This window comes from Prionailurus viverrinus, chromosome F1, assembly GCF_022837055.1.
Source record: "Prionailurus viverrinus isolate Anna chromosome F1, UM_Priviv_1.0, whole genome shotgun sequence".
NCBI lineage: Eukaryota > Metazoa > Chordata > Mammalia > Carnivora > Felidae > Prionailurus > Prionailurus viverrinus.
In genome coordinates this window covers 29787867-29799971 of record NC_062577.1, presented here as the reverse complement: position 1 = coordinate 29799971, position 12105 = coordinate 29787867, and the positions used below count along the sequence as shown (strand labels likewise).

Sequence of the window (12105 nt, the reverse complement as noted above, 5' to 3'; positions counted from 1 at the left end):
TATAGAAAGTAAAAATGCTGTTACAGTCTTCACGTAACTGTCAGTGGCCAGCCACAATGACCCAGGCTACAGCAAGAGTCTTACACAAAGACCCAACAGTGCTCACAGTTTTGTTGGAGCGAAGTCTCCAAGCTTGATGGTGGATTTTGAAGAGGGACCAAAAGGAGGAAGGCAGAACGTGACAGGGACTATCCTTTGGCTCTCTGGGTGGGTGTCCTGTGGCTGGTATCACAGCCACCCTTTTATTATTATCATTTAAACAGCTACCAGTGAGCAGTCCAACCAATACCGAACAGTTTTTTCCCTGCAGATCGTTTGGGTCTTCATCATCTTCTCCTTCATCATCAGTTTCTCTTCTCCTCTCTTACCTTTCCCGCTTTCTTACCCTTCTTCCTCCTCATCCTCATCACCTTGTCCATCACTTCCAAAGTCGTCTTCCTCCCCACTCACTTCATCTTTATCGTCACCCCTTTTCCACCCTCCTCTTCCTCGTCACCCTCTTGGCCATCACACTCCTCCTCCTCACCATCCTTGTCCTCATCTTCCCCTTTGCCCTGATCCCCTTCCTGCACAGCATCCACCTGGTCTTCTGAGCCAGGGGCTTCTTCATCCTCTTGGCCATAGCCATGCAGGTAGGTCAGCTGGGGGAGATGGTCTCTCCCTAGTCATTCAGACTAGTAACCCCAGTTAAACAGATGCGCACTTTTCAGGCAGTCCCGCTTTTTCAGAGGTTCCACAGTGCTGATATTTTGCCGTGTATTGCCACTGTGGTCCAGATGTGTGGGATTTGAAAGGTTTTCTGCTAACTTGTCCAGACCTCCAAAGATGCTATTGTCACTAAGCTCAAGCTTTTTCCATTTAAGTATCTGTTGGAGATCTGAAACTGAAATCAAGCCTGCGTTTATGACACTGGGCAAGTCTAAGTTCACAAATTCAGTTGTTCAGCCTCAGTTTTCCCACCATTTGATCTGCCATTGTCGGGGACAAGTTTTCCAACAGCTGCGGGAGTCTGATTCCTCATCTCCATTGGAGCCTCCTCTTCGCGTCCATGGTTCCCCGCTCCCCACTCTTCACACTTTGCTTTCCGCGGCGGGGTGACAGGCGTCCAGGCCTGCGTGGGGAGGGCCGTCGGACGGTCAGGGGCGGCGGGCAGGCCAGCGGAGCCCCGGGGAACCCAGCGACTCAGCGAGCAGAGAAACCGCGGAGGGAAGGGGGCGGGAGAGCAGCGCTGGTCTCACTACCGCCGCCCCCGGCCACGGGCCGCACTACTCTTGGAGGCGGGTGGTGGCGGGCTTGCCTTGGCCTCCTGCTGCTGCTGCCTTTCTTTGAATAAAAAAAACCTACCAAATGAGGGAGTCAGACAAGAAACAAGACTGCATGGATGCGGAAGTCCCTCTGATCTCCAAGAAATGACTATGATTATGAATTATGATTATGGAATTAGATAGAAAAATTGAAATGGATGATAATACACCAGGTCTATTCGTGATGATAAAACTTGGCCTTTCTCATCTTCTTAGAGACAGAAAGACAATTTTTCCAGCCTAATGGTGACATCCATAATTGACTTTGAGGACTTCTTAGAAGCCCAGATATCTGTCTCCCGCAAAGATTTTGATCAGGTAGAAATCGTTTTCCTGCCATAACCCACACCACGAATCCCTGCTGCTTCCCTCCCAGTAAATCTGACACATCATAGCAGTCAGAGCTTTGGACTCACACTGACTACAGGATTAAATGCCAGCTCTGCTACTTACTTGCTGAGTGACTTTGAGCTAAGCGCTTGATCTCTCTGAGCTCCACTTTCCCCATCTGTACAAAAAGGGGATAAGACCACCCTTGGTGAGGATTAAACGTGATGATGTATATGAAGTGCTCCATGTGGTACCCGCTCAACACATGTCAGTTATTGCTATATTTTTATTATTCAAGATCCAACTCAAAACAGACATAAGTCTTCCAGAAGCCTCCCATAACCTTCACATCTAACCGGCCTCCCCTTCTGTTCCCCAATGTAAGTCATGTGTGAAATCAACAATCCTCATGTGGGCCCTGCCTACCTCCAACCATCGTGACCATGATTCTCTTTTTTTAATGTTTAGTTTTGAGAGAGAGAGAGAGAAAGAGAGAGAGAGACAGAGAGAGAGAGAGAGAGAGAAAGAGAGCACAAGCAGGGGAGGGGCAGAGAGAGAGAGGGAGACACTGAATGTGAAGCAGGCTCCAGGCTCTAAGCTGTCAGCACGGAGCCCCACACCAGGGTCAAACCCACAAACCGCGAGATCATGACCCGAGCTGAAGTCATCCGTTTAATCGACTGAACCACCCAGGCACCCCATGACCATGATTCTCAATCAGGAGGCATATTAGAATTATCAAAAGAGCTTTTTTAAAAATTACATTTTCCTAGGTTTAGTTATGCTCAGGGGTGAAGTGGGGTGAGAAGAGGTTTAGCAGGTACGTTTTTTAAAACTTCCCATGATTCTTATAGGCACCACTATCTCCTTCCCATCTGTGAGCCTCAAGATTAGTCTGCAAGTAACCACTGGATGCCTTGTTTTGAAAAAGTCTGGCTATGTTCAACTATTGTAAAAATGTTAAGGAAAAGAGTTTGATGCCTTTATGAAACAGAATATAAAAGAACAGGCTTAGCCAAGAAAGTACTTCATGCTAACTGCGTACTGATGATTAAAAAAATAAAAGAGGCGGTGTAGTTAATTGAAGAAATTAGTAACTAAGTTGATAAATGAACTTTTTTCTAGTTGAGAAGAAATAATCATAGGCTAGATTCAGATTTTACAGAGAGTAGGAAAAAGGTGGCTTTTATGATTTTTTTTCTTTTCTCACTTGAAAGAGGAAAGATTAAGAAATAGTATGTAGAGAAAAAGGTAATTTTAGGCCTTGAAATTAGCAAGGTCATTATTTTTCATGAAGAGAGATGGCTAAGTGGGGGGGGGGGGGCTGGCCAAATGTCAGGAGGAAGAAACAGAGCCTCACTGGAGCTTTGAACAGCCAAGCCTTGAGTGTCTGCCATGATGCCTTGGACAAGCCAAGGGCCCTGGGCGTCTTGCCCTGAATCACTGGGGCTGCAAAACAGTCAAAATTACCCTGAGGGGAGAGAGAAAAATAAAAATGAAGCTAAGCAGTGGTGGATATGTTGAGTTTAGGGAGGAATAAACAACATCCAACCTCTATTTAACTGTTTGATAAGGTATGTACCTACCTTGATAAATTTGTCCAAAAAATAGCAATCAGAAATCACTGGATTCTAGTCTTCTGTTGATAGTGTTGTTATTAAGAGAAAAGGCCGGAGTGGTAAACTCCTCTGGATTTCTGATTCAGCTTCACCATACCATTACCACTGAACAGTGGACTTGGTGCTAGCTATCAGGGACTGGAAGACCAGTGCTTAGCAAAACATAATTGGCCTTGTGATAAGAGAAGAAACCATCCCCAGAGAATTCTGCTGGAGAGGCAAAGCTGAGGATAGAAGGAAGCATGTGGGAAGGTGTTCCAGACCATGGAAACAACATCTCCAAAGGTACAGAAGGCAAGGACACGGACAATGTGGGCTAGAGGTCAGTTGAGGTTATTTAGCTGTGATAGAAGTACCTGGAAACAAAGCCTGCATTTAACTGACTCCATTTGGGGAACTGAGGGAAGAAAGCCCTCCTGCATGAGAAACTGCCAGAACTTGGTCTTGAATTAGTCTGGTAAGTGAGGAAGGGGGCAGGGAAATGGAAAAGTCCAGGCGAAGGGAATAGTATGGCCAAGGCTGGACCGTTGAGAGAACAAATCTCATCTAACGAACCACGAGTCTCTCAGCATAGCTGTTTCCTAGAACTCAAGGACGGTGGTGGGGCGACCCTGGGAGAGGGAGTTGTGTTGTAACAAGACCCCCACATCATGCAAGGCGTCCCTCGGTTTTATCCTGCAGGCAGTGAAGCTCCTTATTTATGCCTGGTCTCTCCACCTTTGGGCACAACACAGGTGTGGCAACCTCAACCAGCATCCCAAGATGCAGATGCCACTCTGCTCACAGGTTCCAGGGGAAAGGTCAGAGCGGCCTGCCAACTGGGTGCTCATTCTGACAGGTGGCTTAAGGCCAAGGGAGACACTAACCACCTCGGTATTTCTTTTTTTTTTTTTCTTTTTTCTTTTCCCAATATATGAAATTTATTGTCAAATTGGTTTCCATACAACACCCAGTGCTCATCCCAAAAGGTGCCCTCCTCAATACCCATCACCCACCCTCCCCCCCCCCCCCCCATCAACCCTCAGTTTGTTCTCAGTTTTTAAGTCTCTTATGCTTTGGCTCTCTCCCACTCTAACCTCTTTTTTTTTTTTTTCCTTCTCCTCCCCCATGGGTTTCTGTTAAGTTTCTCAGGATCCACATAAGAGTGAAAACATATGGTATCTGTCTTTCTCTGTATGGCTTATTTCACTTAGCATCACACTCTCCAGTTCCATCCATGTTGCTACAAAGGGCCATATTTCATTCTTTCTCATTGCCACGTAGTACTCCCTTGTGTATATAAACCACAATTTCTTTATCCATTCATCAGTTGATGGACACTTAGGCTCTTTCCATAATTTGGCTATTGTTGAGAGTGCTGCTATAAACATTGGGGTACAAGTGCCCCTATGCATCAGTACTCCTGTATCCCTTGGGTAAATTCCTAGCAGTGCTATTGCTGGGTCATAGGGTAGATCTATTTTTAACTTTTTGAGGAACCTCCACACTGTTTTCCAGAGTGGCTGCACCAATTTGCACTCCCACCAACAGTGCAAGAGGGTTCCTGTTTCTCCACATCCTTGCCAGCATCTATAGTCTCATGATGTGCTCATTTTGGCCACTCTGACTGGTGTGGGGTGATATCTGAGTGTGGTTTTGATTTGTATTTCCCTGATGAGGAGCGACGTTGAGCATCTTTTCATGTGCCTGTTGGCCATCCGGATGTCTTCTTTAGAGAAGTGTCTATTCATGTTTTCTGCCCATTTCTTCACTGGGTTATTTGTTTTTTGGGTGTGGAGTTTGGTGAGCTCTTTATAGATTTTGGATACTAGCCTTTTGTCCGATATGCCATTTACAAATATCTTTTCCCATTCTGTTGGTTGCCTTTTAGTTTTGTTGGTTGTTTCCTTTGCTGTGCAGAAGCTTTTTATCTTCATAAGGTCCCAGTAGTTCATTTTTTCTTTTAAGTCCCTTGCCTTTGGGGATGTGTCAAGTAAGAAATTGCTACGACTGAGGTCAGAGATGTCTTTTCCTGCTTTCTCCTCTAGGGTTTTGATCCACCTTGGTATTTCTGAGTGATCCACTGGTATCACCATACCTTTCAAGCTGCTAATTTGCTTTGCCTAGACATGGTATCAAATTACATTAATTCTGATGCAAAATTAGCAAAATTTTCTCTAGCAAAAGTTTTCAAATTGTCATAGCTTCTGTAGCTTTTGAAATATTTTTCAACCTAACTTAGCACACAGGGAGGAGTCTCGGAAAGATGGTTTCATTGACTGGGGTCTACAATTTATACATGCACCAGTAAATGGAAGACCAGAAGTAGACTCTCATCCAGCATACACACAGGGGCAGAGATCCTGATTCCATGACAGCCCTCTATTTCTCTTCTAAAATTTAGAATTCAACTCCACTCAGAGAGGCTCTTTCTGAGCCAGTCAATCCTCTGGATGCCTCCCTGAATCTGAAAGAAGAATGCAGAAAACCTGAGAAGTGACAGGCTTGGTTGGCCCTGGGAAGGTCACTGTGACAGTGCCATCAATATGAGGAGGAAAAGGAAGTTCTGAGGGGCCCAAGCTTATAGAAGGAGCAGATTAATACTCTCTACTCTGTCCTGAGAGGCATGATTAAAACCCTGGGCTGCTCCCCAGTGGGGTTCACAGGCAGTCTCTGGGGGGAGAAAGAGGGAGAGCCTCTGAGGGGGAAGGAGCATTTTACCACTGACATTTAGAAGTGCCAGCCCATGGCGTGAATAGAAATAGTCCAACTTTCAGTTGATATTGTAATATTTTTAAATTCTCTACTAACAGTGCATTAGTGTGGACCATCCCCACCCCATCTTGCATTTGGGCCGGTCCTGCTCCTCCTGGTCTCGTTCGTTACAACAAGTGGGCTGAGGTGTCAGAATGATAAAAGTGAGCCCCATTTGGTATGTGGTAGTTTAATTGGCAGCAGTATATGCTCTGCTGCTTAGAAACTGTAGGCCATGTGCCCTCTTTGGAACCAAAAGCAGTTCAACTATTAATGCGAAACTGAATGGGCTTTCAGATAATCGCTTCAAACTAATGGCCAAACTCATCACTTTGTTCATTCATTTATTCTGCAAACATTTACTGCCTCCCTGGTGATAGGTGTGGTGCTAGCACTGAGATACGATGCCTGATAAGACCAATGTCTACATGAGTAGACAAATGAGACTCGGTGTGGTCAGCATGCAATCTAGATTGGGGGAAGTGGTGGGGGAGGGGGGACGTGGAGGTGGGCAGGGTGTGCAGCATGTCCAGAGAGGAGTTTTGAGGGATAAATGGAGTTGAGGGTATGGTAGTGGAATGGTAAAGGAAGACTCCCAAGCACAGCCCTGGGAGCACAGGGTATGGATGGGGGGCAGTGAGAGAGGAGACTGGAAAGGTGCACAGGGGCCAGGTCTGAAGCCCTACATCAGGCTAAGATGCTTGGATTTGCACAAATCAAGACTTGCTCCCCAAACTGCTAGCATGTGTCCACTCCTAGCAGTGGACATTTTCAGACCTTCATTATATATAATGAGGGTACAGGGGTACCTGAGTTGTTCAGTAGGTTGAGTTTCCAACTTCGGCCTAGGTCAGGATTTCGCAGTTTATGAGTTCAAGCCCTACATCTGTCTCTGTGCTGTCAGCTCAGAGCCTACAGCCTGCTTCAGATTCTGTATCTCCTTCTCTCTCTCTCTGCCCCTCCCCCAATCACACTCTGCCCCCCTCTCTCTCAAAAAATAAACATTAAAAAATTTTTTTTTTTTTTTTAATTTAAAATCATTGGTTTAAGAGTGCCTGGTGGCTCAGTTGGCTAAGTGTCCAACTTCGACTCAGGTCATGATCTCACCGTTTCTGAGTTTGAGCCTCACATTGGGCTCTGTGCTGACAGCTCTGAGCCTGGAGCCTGCTTCGGATTCTGTCTCCCTCTCTCTCTGCCCCTCCCCCCATTGGCACTCTGTCTCTCTCAAAAATAAATAAACATAAAAAATATGCATGTAACATATACGGGCCCTGCCCTTTGCTGAAGAATTTACACATACTCAGTTATTTCCACCATTTAAGTCTTACTGGTTTGGTTAAATCCTAGCAGGGTAATGAAGTCACTGCAGATAAATCAGCCAATCAGCCAATCAGTAAAGAACATGTATTTGAACGCCCAACATCCACACCTACCAGCTCTCCTCTGCCTTATCAGTCCTGTCACACAGGCTGAACATTTTGGTCTCATTTCTGCATACCCCTTCCCTCACCCTTCTTAATTCAGTTACACATGTGTCCATCTTCTCCATTCCATTCCTGCTGTTACTCCTGGTGGGCAGAGCATTCCCTTCTCGAAGGACCAGAGCCCTCGTCCTCTGTCCAGGCCCTCCCAGACCACCTCAAATCCTGCTTCGACACAGCAGTGGCCACATTTTGAACGTGCCTGTGCACGCTTGTCTCCCATTCCCCACTCTCATGCACCACGCCTCAGACAACCTTGCATGTACCCTGATTCGGGATTGGTTCCGTGGACATGAAACTGTGCGGTCACGTAGCCTCTGTCCTTAGAAGGCCCCCTGCTTGGGTGAGTCCTGTGCTGCCCGTCTTGAAATTCTTAATGGTTTTTGAACAAAGGGCTTCACATTTTCCTTCTGCGTTGGGGTGCCACAAATACATTGCCGACATTGCCTACTTTACATCCCCATCTTCACTCATGTTCTCCACACTGAGAGAATCTTAGCTGACTGATCCTGCCTATTAGAACCTGATCCCTCTGTCAAAGCCCAGCTCAAATGCCAACAAGTCTCTGTCAGCCCAAGCCTGAGGTAGGCTCTACCCTGGGCTCCCAACATACTTCGTCTTTACTTCTGCTTTAGCACTTGTCACACATAATGTGACACACACAATGTGTCACACACAACCTCACGAGGTAGTTATCTGCAAACGTGCCTCCTTCCCTCACAAAAGAAAGGCAAGCTTCTCTGGGATGGGGTTGGCAGGTGTATTCTTTCACCTCTTTTGCTCCTCAGTGCCTGGCACAGAGTAAACCCTCAACTCATTATTGATGAACTGAATTTCACTCTCCAGAATAACCCAGTGGTTTCTTGGCCACCAATGTCTCTTCTTCCCGTGAGCCGCTCCCAGCCCAGCCAAGTTCCACTGACTGTGTCCATGGTAACGTTTGACCATCTCAGAAACTATGGTAATGTAAGAATGGGCACCAGGCAGGCAATTACTTTAGGTGAGCGAAATGGCTCTGTAACTAGGAATGCATACGAAGAGCAGTCTGAGTGAAAAGGAGAAAAAAAACCAAACAAACCCAAATTTGTAAGTTCACAGCCCAGCAAAATTTTCCACAAAAGAGAACTGATTTCCAGTTGTGTATCAAATTGTTCCTAAAGTAACTGGTATGTCCAAGAAGTTTCCTGAGGTTGAAGACTTCCGCCAGAAAAGTAGCCAGGGGAGCTCAGCTTCAGTATTTTCCCCGAAGGACCATACTGCCTGAAGAAAAGGCCCAACTATGACATGGACGGTCCCTGAAATTCTCTTACAACACATCTTAATCCAGTTACATCTCTTTCTTGCTCAAAAGCCTTCCAACACTCTTCTTACTGGAGAGCAGAGCCCAAACATCTTAGTAAAAAATCGCCAACATTTACTGAGTGCTTTCTTTGTGCCAAGTACTATACAGGTTTGTACAGAGCTGATTTCATTGAATCCTAACAGACCTACATAACAGGCAGTATTTTTATCCCTATTGCAAATACCTGAAAACTGAGACACAGAGAGGTTAAGTAACTAGCCCCAAATCAAACAGGAACCAAGTGCTAGAGTGAAGATTTGAACTAGGAGATCTGAGGCTGGAGCACTTTATCACTGCCCTGGCGCTTGGCTACCCAGGCAGCTCCGTCCCTCGCACCTCTCTGCTGTCTCCTCTCAGACCCCTCACTGAAGCCCCTCTGGGCTTTGTTCAGTGTGCTGATTGTGCCCCGTTCCCCTCAGTTAGGCTCTGAGCCTCTGTTCCCAGCATGTCCTTTATTCCAGTGAATGTGACCCCTACGACTCGGGTCTCAAATTTGAGTCTTAGGACTCCTTTCTACTCTTAAAACGTTGAGGACAACAAAGAGCTTCTGTTTATGCAGATTATATCTATTACTCTTAACCATGTTAGAACTTAAATCTGAGAACATTTTACAATATTTATTTATCCACTTAAAAATAATAATATTCTCACTATATGTTAACACACATAACATCTTTTACAAAAATAGCAATACTGTCCAAAAAATAAAAAAGTTAGTAAGAAGAGTGTTACTGCTTTACGTTTTTATAAATCTTTTTAATGTCTGGCTTAATAGATGACAGCTAGATTTTTATACCTGCTGCCCTCAGCCTGAAGTGATATATTGGTCTGGTTGAAGCATATGAAGAAAATCCAGTCTCACACAGATATGTAGTTGGGACAGGGAGGAATATTTTAACAGACCTCTCAGACAACTAAGGACATTCTTCCTTCATATTATACTGAAATTCAACAAGCAGTAGTTTCTTAGAGCCTAATGTGGATCTGAAATCATATCGATGAACTTTTCATATTGTGTTATGTTAATACATTGGTCTATCTTGCACTTTGAATGGATTTCTTACCCAGGTATGATGAGTTCATTAAGTTATGCTGATCTTCCAAAAGACAACACATTCCATCAAGTAATATCAAAAGAAATCACATTCATTAATATCACCATCAGTTGCATCAAACAGACTTTAGTGTTGGAAACTGTCAAACTCACGATGGCAGTTACCAGTTTTCCATAATTCTAATTTTTGCCTGAAAGCTTTAATTTTATAATTGGCAACAAATACTGTCAGTTGTTTTCCTTGAAGTGATGGGCTCACCTCATTGATTTTCATGAAACTGTCTGCCAAATACCCCAGTTTGGAAAGTCACACTTTGTCAGTTATTCTTTCAAGTAAAAATGGTAATGAAAACAGCAGGAAAGGACATGGCTATTTCAGCTTGGAATTCAATTGCGCAAATGCCTTTCCTTGGAACAACCATAGTATTCCAGTACGCCCAAGTGCTTTACATACACTTCTCTTTTTGTTTCACAGAATATTAAAATATATACTCCAGGGTCAAGATTTAATCAATTTAACTATTCTTATCACTTCATCAAGGGCATTCTTAAGTGAAACTAGATTTTTTTTTTTTTTTTAACAAGTGCCTGACAGGGTCTCCTGGGTGGCTCAGTCAGCTAAGTGTCTGACTTCAGGTCATGATCTTATGGTTTATGAGTTTGAGCCCTGCATCAGGCTCCAGGCAGACAGCTCAGAGCCTGAAGTCTGCTTCGGATTCTGTGTCTCCCTTTCTCTCTGCCCTCCCCTGCTCGCACTCTGTCTCTCTCTGTCTCTCCCTCTCAAAAATAAACATTAAAAAAATTTTTTTAATGAAAGTTAACAAGTGCCTAGCAGTGAAGAATATAATCACAATTAATACAGTTTGGGACTGCCTTGATTCATGCCAAGGTGCTGGCTATTTAACACACCATTGGTTTTGTACCATCAGTGCACATATCAACACAGTAAAAGACGCAAATAATGTCTTCACATTATTACCTAAACGGTTTTGAACTCGCAACCTCATTGAAAAGCTCTTGGGGACCCCAAGGATACAAAGATCCTGCTTTGAGAACGGTTGCCCTACATATCTTTTTAGAGCCAATGCTCTAAAATGCTACTTCCCTGAAGAGTTTTACCACCTCGCCTTCTGAGCCACCACTGTAATTTGCACAAATTTCTGGCATCGTACTTACAACGTTTTATGACACATAGTTAACTATATCATCTCCCCCCCCCTCCCAACTATAAGTTTCTTTAGACAGAAACTGTCTTATTTACCTCTGAATATCAAGCCATTAACAGTTCAAGGCATGGAGAAAGCGCTTGATAAACACTGCTGAATGGATGAATAATTTGTACGATTGTGTTTTCTAACGATGGTTTTAACAATATGTCCCATCACACTTACCCTTCTATAATCTTGACACATGCCCATCGATAGGTCTGTTCCCCTCTCTTTAAACCTGGTAGGCTTTTGTGATGGCATCAACCTTTAGAGCATGGTAGGAAAGATGTCACTTGACTTCTGAGGCTAGGTCTTTAAAGTGCCATCCATTTCTGCCTTGATCTCTGGGGACACTCACACTTGAAATCCAGCCATTATACCAGGAGGAAGTCCACACAGCCTGTGGAGAGGCCAACATGGAAAGCAACCTGGGTCCCTGACTCAAAGCCCCAGCTGGGTTCCCAGCCTGCACACAGGAGCCCACGTGAGTGAGCCATCTTAAAAAAGGATCATCTAGTCCCCACTTGAGCTGAGTCTACTGACAACATATGGAACAGAAATGAGACACCATGATGAACCACTGACCAGCTACAGATTTATGAGCAAAAAACTAACTAACTAACTAACTAACTAACTAAATAATAAATTGCTACTGTTTGAAATCACTACATTTTGGGGGTAATTTATTATGCAGCAACAGACGTTCAATATACTTTATATTTGAGCTATCCTCCTTACCAAACTGTCAGGTCAGAGAAGGCAGAAACTATGATATACTTACCCCAGTATTCCCTACCACATTAGCACAGGGCTGTGCACATTGTAATGCTCAAAACATATGTGTTCACCTGAAGTCAGTACTTATTTTTGATGCCATATATCCAATGGGATAAAATACATCTCATTTCCCCAGGATACAGATACTACCATACCCATTAGGAAATGACATGAAATGTAAAACACAAGCCATAAAACCGTGGTCTCCTATTTTCCCACATGAATTAGGCTACAGAAGGATTTTAAACAGTCATTAC

General features: G+C 44.3%; 1 protein-coding gene and 1 pseudogene across 3 annotated transcripts in view; both read right to left on the bottom strand.

Annotated features, from left to right (window-relative positions):
• KCNH1 (potassium voltage-gated channel subfamily H member 1) overlaps nt 1-12105 on the bottom strand; it is a 479177-nt gene that overhangs the window by 127124 nt on the left and 339948 nt on the right. The window lies entirely within an intron of this gene.
• LOC125155598 (acidic leucine-rich nuclear phosphoprotein 32 family member B-like) lies at nt 41-1050 on the bottom strand (annotated as a pseudogene).